Genomic DNA, 8,562 nt, shown 5'->3' with positions numbered 1-8,562 from the left:
TTGTAAAGTGAGCAAAAGACACCATGTTAAGTTTCATTGGATTAAAGCACACGTGGGAATTAAAGGTAATGAGAGGGTGGACATACTGGCCAAGGAAGCTGCCCTGGGGGATGGTTGTGATTATGATTATATCAAACCTGCAAAAAAGAAGATGATTACGTACATTAAAGATTTTTATATAAACACATGGAGAGCAGATTGGATATCTTCTGATAGGATAACCCAGGTTCTAAATAGAATAAAAATTTCAAATAATATGAAAATATATAGTAACATAGATCTTAATCAAATTTTGACAAATCGCGGAAGATTTCCTGAATATTTGAAAAGATTCCCCTTCCAGGGCAAACAGAATTGTCTAATATGTAATAAATTGGAAAATGCGGAACACTTCGTGGAGTCTTGTGCACTTATCGAGAGAGTGAGGGTAAAATATGGAATTACAAATGTTAAGAGATTCTAAAATTAAATATGAAAAGTTTAAAAATTTTGCAAAGGATTTAATGGGTATAGTTAATAAAGATAAAGAAAAGATAGGAATAGAAGGATGAATGATTGGATGGACAGTATATGTTGTGTGTTTTGGTTTATGAATGTTTACGTGTAGTTTTGTTTTATGTTTTAACTTTCTAACTTTGTCTAATAATATTATTTTATTTAGTTAGTTATTGTGTGTGTGATTTTTGTAAAAGGATTTTATGGCTTCCAACCATTTATACTCGTATTTATTATTTTGTTATGTTTCATTATCTAACCTTTATGTTACTCGGATCCAGGGCCTGGTTTTTCGGAGTTATTTAAGTAAAAGGTTTAAATGATTTTACAGTTGGTTTCTTTTAATAAATTTTTATTTTTCATTATATTTATTTGAACACGGCCTGCTCGTTGGTTCCGTTGTTTATGTGTTGGAAGGGCTTGCCCCCTTGAAGTCATAAGGCCGATTACATCGGCCAGGGGGACTGGGGGCTGCGCCCGTATTGTGACCCTAGATATCTTAATTCTTTGTTTGCAAATTTACATTTTGATGCATTTACAGTTAATCCCGCTTCTTTCAATAATGAAAAACCTTCGTGGAGGTCTTTTATATGTTCATCAATAGTACTGCTTGTTATATGATAATATCATCTAAATCAATTAAAGTGGATTTCCCGAGGACAGGGCGTAAAATAATATCCATGGCACGTTGAAAAGTTGAAGATGCCCGCATAGTCCGAAAGGCATACGTAAAAACGCATAAGTGCCTGTTTTAGTAATAAAAGCAGTTTTACTTATGTCTGCCGGTTTCATGGCTATTTGAAAATATCCTGAAGTGAGATCGAGAGTAATCATAAATTTTGTAGATTTTACTTTCCTAATAATCTCCTCAATCACGCGTAAAGGATTATCCGGAAATTTAGTTAAACTATTAAGTTTTCTATAATCTATAGTAAAGCAATATGCTTTGGGATCCGTAGGGGGCAAATTGTTCTTTTTCCTGCAGAACACAATAGGGCTCGCATATTCACTATTTATAGGAGTTATAATTTTATTTTTTAACATCTCTTTTATTATGTTGCTCAATGACAGCCTCTTTCTCTTTGTCATACCTGTACGGTTTCGCTTTAGAAGGTTCATTGGATTTTAATTCAATAGAATGAGTTACTATCTGTGTGTTCCGAGGCTTATCAGAAAATAATGATGAAAACTTACCATTTCTTGCTGCTTGGCTCTTTCATCTTCCTTTAAATGCTGGAGGTCGATTTCTGGAATTTTCTCAGCAGCTTTCACCACCTTTGAATCCATATCCAAGGTAATTGAATTAGCTGAAAAATCAATTCTTGCATTTGCAGCCCTAAGGAATTGGGTTCCCTTTTGCACCGTTATGTATGAGTGTTTCTACGGGTACGTTATTTAAAAGGACCTGTATTACAGGTAATTGAGAATTTTTCACTATCACAGTATTCACATACATTTGAGAGGGATTTTTTGATGCCCCAGGAGTTTGAACCCTCAAATTCTCAAACCCCTCTATTCGTTTAAAGGCGTTTTTCGTTCTGTTGTCTTGTGGGTACGCTGGCGGGTTTTGGCGTCATCCTTATAACTGTTGCTCGTTGATGGCTTAGCTGAAAACTTGTTTTCTCCGTAGCTCGTACTTATTTCTTTCTGCCGCCGACTTCTGATTACATCTCTGGGCTGGAAATCTTGATTCTTCTACTATTCGCCGATTCTGAAACTTTACGGCTAATTCGAATAATTCTTGCAGCGTTTGCGGATTCCGGAGTTCCACGAAGTCTTCAACGGAGAGTAATAATCTTGGCAGTATGACTTCGATAATTTCATTGTCAGGTTTTTTATCGTATAGCATATTCACTAACTTGATTTTTCGTAGGATAAATTCAGTTAGTTCTTCAATCCTCGTTGATAGAAGCTGTATAATTCAAGCTTGACACGATCTTTAACTATTGGAAACGCTTTTAGGAGTGCCCCTAGGTATAGGTGAGTGATCCTACTTCGCCAAGTAGGAATTCCCCAATTCCTTTCCACCAAGCTTCGGCCTGTCCTCGGAGGGGACTCGAAGCAATAGCTATTTTCTGTCTTTCCGGTACCGGATGCAAATGGAAGTGAGTCTCGAGGGTTTTCAAAAAAGAGGTTACGGAGTTCTTGCCATCAAATACCACTCCTGCTTTAATTGCCGCCCTCATCGTCTGTATTAGGAAACCAAATCCATCTAACAGGGACGTCACCATTGGGTCTACCACTTCTGAGCCTTGTGCAGATACTTCTTCGTTGGCCATTTTCTTTCTGGTTCGTATAAATTCGGGCGCCAAATGTAGTGTTCAGGTGAGTTAACTTCTGTCTGGATACAGACGTAGCACGAAATTACACAGAAGGGTTCAAACCCTTTATTAACTCTTTAAAATTTACACTGCGTCAACTCGACGCTAACAAACTTCGTCTCTACTTAGGCGGTAATTGAAAAACAGATCATTGAAAATCAAAAGTTGAAATGTTTAAGAAGTGCTAAACTAACCTACAGGGGTAAGCGAGATACCAAACTTCGACCTCCTCTATAACCAGTGGCAGCAGATAAATGCATTTAAGCCACTTAAACCAGCAATCAGCAATTGTACTTACGGCAGACACGGCTGCTCGAGCCCAACTCTCTAACTTCCCTTCTAAAACCTCGGTATTTAAACTTTCCTCCTCAAATAGAATTTGCATTCACGCTACCAAACTTAACTATTCTGGCACTGGCAATTAGGGGAATGAAGGCTTATAGTAAAGTCTGAACTAAAATTTAAATTATTAGTTAAAATAAATATAAATCCCTACAATGTAAACGTTCATTTTACGTGCTTTGCACGTGACACTATCATTTCGTCTGTTACTTATTTAAAATTTTCACATTATTCTATGTCTTAAAATTAGAAGTTAAAGTTAATGACCTAAAACTGCAAAAGTATATTACAGTACAAATGAAAATTGAGTTTCACTCACGTTTTTGTCGGATTTGCGTAATGCTTATGGGGTCCCACAAATTTTTGTAAATACACTGGTGTGCAAAACTTAAGCAATAGGTGTTTTTTTTTTCGCATAACTCCACGAGAAATAATCTGAGAGACATGAAATTCAGAATTAAGAGACAGCATTTTGTATTTAAACGATGACGAAAGCATAATTGCGCTAAAAATGCATACAGTATGAAATCAAACAAAAATAGGCTTTATTGAACTCATAGTATCGTTACACATGACTGTCTGTACAAGAGGAAGAACAAGCAGATATTCCTTAGCATGGGATATGCCCTCCCATTACTGCAATGGTTGCTTCGCGCCGTCTCTCCATACTCAGCACCAGACTGTCCAACAGATCTTGAGGTAAGAGTGTCCATTCCTCAATCATCATCTGCTTCAGTTGTTCGGTGTTCCTGCAGAATGTAATCTTGCCGCAAGCCATCTCCCCAAAGCATTCCACACACGTTCTATTGGATTTAAATCAGGGGAGTACGTTGGCCAATCCTTCCGATTGATATCTTCACTTTTCGGTAGCTTCTGAACAGCAGGAGTCCGGTGTAGCCGTGCATTGTCATCCATAAAATCGGTCTGCTCCAATGGCACCACAGAACAGACGCGTATGGGGAAGGATCACTTCCTGACAATAGCGATCTCCGGTTGCAGAAACTCTGTCATAAATAGGGAGCTCTGTGCGCCCGTTCAGCATAATGCCTCCCCAGACGAAATCTTCAGGACTACCGTAACCGTGATGTTACTGGAATGAAACTAGCCTGGGATCCTAGAATGAAACCATTACTGGGATGAGGGATGAAATCGACCTCTCCAAATCAGCTGGCGTTGAGAATCGCTTGTGGCACTAATCCATAAAAAGGACACGACTCCATTGATGAGATGCGCAGTTTTCGTGCTCCTTGCACCATTCTAAACGGTGTCGTCAATGGCCAACTTTCAAACGGATGCGTCTGGACACAATAAACTACGACACTTGTCGCCCCGTTGCTGTATACAGTTGTTGAGCTATGGCGCTTGCTGACTGGTTTCGGGCTCTTTTTACCTGCAAGACGATATATCGGTCATCCACTGCAGTTGTTTTCCTGGGACGGCCACCACCAACCTTTCTAACATCTGTACTTATGGTTTGGAAGGTTTTCTAAGTGCGCGCAACGACACTTTTGTTCATCCCGAACTCTTCAGCTACATTGGTCACACTACGCCCTTCCTCCAGCTTTCCCATCATTATTCCAGGTGATCTCTTCTAGTCATATTTCACGAAAGAACTCACTTGTACTTGCAGTGAATATCTTTAATTGCGTCTACGTCCTTCCTTTGATTGTAGACTTGAGCCCGCCGACCGCACGTGTTTTGCGTACGCTCACGTCGCCTGTGACGTTTTGTTCCTGACATTTGCATACGTATGAACTTTCTACTGAATTGAATGTTCATTCAGCATTCTCATCGCAAGAACCTCTTTTCTGGAATTTCATGCCTGATTAAAATTTATATTGCTGCCTAAGTTTTGCACACCAGTGTGGGTACTGGGGTCGCGAAAAAAATCTCAGTAATAAAAGGGGGTCGTGACTGAAAAAAGTTTAAGAAGCTCTGGTTTAAGGAATGGAAGACGATATGCATCTGAACCGGCCCTGAAGGCAAAACTGCTTCTATATCCCCATTTCTAATACAAACGGTGGCTGTTGGAAAGAGCGTTGCAAGTGAATGGGGTTTCAGTTCGCTAAATCCCATAGATATCGAACCTTGGTTAATGTCCATTCTAAATGTTTTAATTTTTTTTTTTTCAGATCTATTTTTTTATAGACTTTTCATTTGGTCAAAGTAGTCTATACAACGTACGTGTTTATTGTTATATCTGACACCCTCTGGACAAAGGATTTAGGTTTGTTGGGTCCAGTCCCTCCCCTTCATAAATGAGGACTTTATAGAATCACTAATCTTAGATAACAGTGAGATGAATCTTTTATCTCTCCATATCACACACATAAATTCATCATCGCTAACAGCCCAGTCATTTGAGTTTTTTATCCTCAGTAAGAATCTTTGGAATTCTTGTTTAGATTATCTGTTCCACTACAAAACTCATCTTTAGTTTCAAGAAACTGAAACAGTTCTTAAATAATCAAGTAAATTATTCATATACACCACACTATCCTAAATAATACTCCACACAGACTTTTAACAACTTGTTCACCCAAGTTTCTTCCAATTTATACATTCTTTCCCAAATATATTTCAAAGGGCTAATCATAACCACTCTCATCAAAATGCATCCAAACTTTGTATCCTCTTTTGATTGGCATGTACTATTTTACTGAACTTCTTTCTTTAACCCTTTCAGGACAGGCACAGTCCCCCAACCACTCTCTTGAGATGGCCCACTGACTGGATTCACTGCTTTGCTGCGATGGGAATTAGTGCTGCTAGACCTAATGTTGGGAAAAAATTTACATAAATTAAGTTTGTGGTTGAATTGTTTCCAATTTTTGCCAAGTTATGAGAACCCTTACATAGTTGTCAGAATTTATTTGAAAAATTTCATATTTTTCTCGACATTTGAAGTATAAAAAGTGCTTTGCTAAATGATGCACAAAATATTCGCCTCAATGAAAGCCAAACTTTAAGCAGAATGAATTAACTTCTAAAACATATATATCATATTACCAAAAATAAATAAAGTGATTAAAAGCATCGAGAACATCCCCATGCACTTATATCAGCAGACCCATTTTTAATACACAGCTCTGTTCATTTATATTACTCAAACCACGATTTCCACTTTGATTCTAAAACAAAACACCAAAAACAGAAAATACTGCTAGGAAATGAAGGTCAGCATTCTCTACTCTTGATAAATTCCACCATAACAGGACTACATACAGTGGCAAAGAAAGACACTAATTAAATGTTTATCAAAAAATTCATCTGCCTTGACAGTGCACTTAAATGGCGATTCATACATGAAACACTTCGTTCGGTGATATATTTGGTGGCCGATGTTTATATAACACACCAGTCCCGAATGGGTTGAACTAGACCACTGATTCATTTATTGATTTATTTTACCTGTTTTATACAAAGTAAAAAAAGTTCAGTGCAGTAACTTTTAGTTTACACAATTTATACAGTTAACCAAAATTTTCCTCTTCTCATTTTGACATGAGAATGTGGTCATTGAGATGCAAATACCCTAAAATCCACAAGAACTTTTTTACTGACATATGTTTTCATACATATGGGTCATACAAAATCTCTAACTTGGCAGTTTTCTGATTCCCATCAAAAGGTTCAATCCAAGAAAAGCACATATGTGATGCAGTTATGGGGGAGAGGAATATTTCAATTTCACATATATATTTGTTTGAAAAACATTTTTCTTGATAAATGGAAAAATAAACTGATGGGTGAAAGATTTTTCCATGTCAGTAATTTCCTCCATTGGACCATGCTCTCTTCAGAAAAGTCAAAAACATACTTTTGAACATTGGCCTTAGCAGTCCATGTCACTTCCATAACACTTGAGAGGCCCAGAAAATTTATTTCAACATCTTCATCACTTTCTTCTTACTCCACTACAGTCTCAATAACCAAGCAATCCCCATCAGCAGCAGGAAGAATACTTTCCTCTTCAAAATTTTCATCTTCAGATGCCTAGATTCTGAATCAAACAGAATCTATTCAAACACAGCTGAAGACTCAGATATATCAAGTCCTTTATGTACCATTTCAAAATTCAGCAAAATAAACGAAATGTAAAGAAAATTAAATAAATAAAATTCACTACTGGCCACCATAAATGCAACACACTGAAGGAAGCATGCAAATAAAATGAAATTTACACCATGCATTAGCGGAGGTGAGATATGCAAATGATTAGAATTTCAGCGCAGACGCACATCACGTGGACCTATGGCACCACTTCAAAGCACTATTTAAAGCTTGGAGTTTTAGACAAATTCAAGTTCGACAATTGTGTTTTTCTTGTGGTTTGAAAAAAAAAAAGGATCAATTATTCCTTGAAGTAAACAGCGATCATCGTTTGATCAAGTAATCAGAGTTCGACAGAGGAAGGATAGTGAGCTACCGAGAGTGTGGATTATCTTTCAGGGAAATTGGTAGTCATGTTGGATGAAACCAAACAACTGTAATGCAGATATGTGACCGTTGGATGCAGGAGGGTACGAGGGACCGACGTGTTCGATCGCATCCACCTCTGGATGCAGGAGGGTATGACGGACCGACGTGTTCGATCGTATCCACCTCAGTGCACCACTTCACGTGATGACAGAAACATTGTGCGCATGGTAGTGACAGATCCCTTAGTCACATCACAAACCATAGCACAGCACATTCAGTCTGTAATGCATCATCCAGTGTCTGTGTGTACCATTCGACACCATTTACAGAAGAGTGGTCTGTCCGCAAGACGTCCATTGCTTCGTCTACCCTCGACGCAGAAACACAGACGTCTCCAACGCCAATGGTGCGATTAAAGAAGGATATGGACGGCAGAATGAAATGAAATTGTCTTTACTGACGAGTCACGCTTCTGTCTGCAACACCACAATAGTCGGATTCGAGTCTGGAGGCACTGTGGAAAGGATGCTGAACAGCTGCGTTATGCACCGCCACACTGGTCCTGCACAGGGTATTATGGTATGGGGCGGTATTGGATATCACTCTTGCACTCCTCTAATATGCATTGTCGATACTTTAAACAGCCAATGCTACATCTCCAAGGTGTTGGAGCCAGTTGCCCTTCCTTACCTTCAGGGCTTGCCCACAGCCATATTTCAACAGGATAATGTGCAACTACACGTGGCACACATTGTCCAAGGGTTCTTCATCAATTGCCAGATTGAATTGCTTGCCTGGCTGGCTTGCTCTCCGGATCTTTCGCCGATAGAAAACACGTGGTTCATGGTTGCTGAACGATTGACCCAGATTACATCCCAAGCTGCCACACCAGATCAACTTTGGCAACGTGTGGAAACTCCTTGGTCTGCTGTACCCCAAGAACACATACAAAGTCTCTTTGAATCAATGCCGAAGCGTATGG

The sequence above is a fragment of the Stegodyphus dumicola genome, chromosome 1 (genome assembly GCF_044657685.1).
Source record: "Stegodyphus dumicola isolate Sdum_Otavi_A_Nest chromosome 1, ASM4465768v1".
Lineage (NCBI taxonomy): Eukaryota > Metazoa > Arthropoda > Arachnida > Araneae > Eresidae > Stegodyphus > Stegodyphus dumicola.
Note: the sequence above shows the minus strand (reverse complement) of the source record.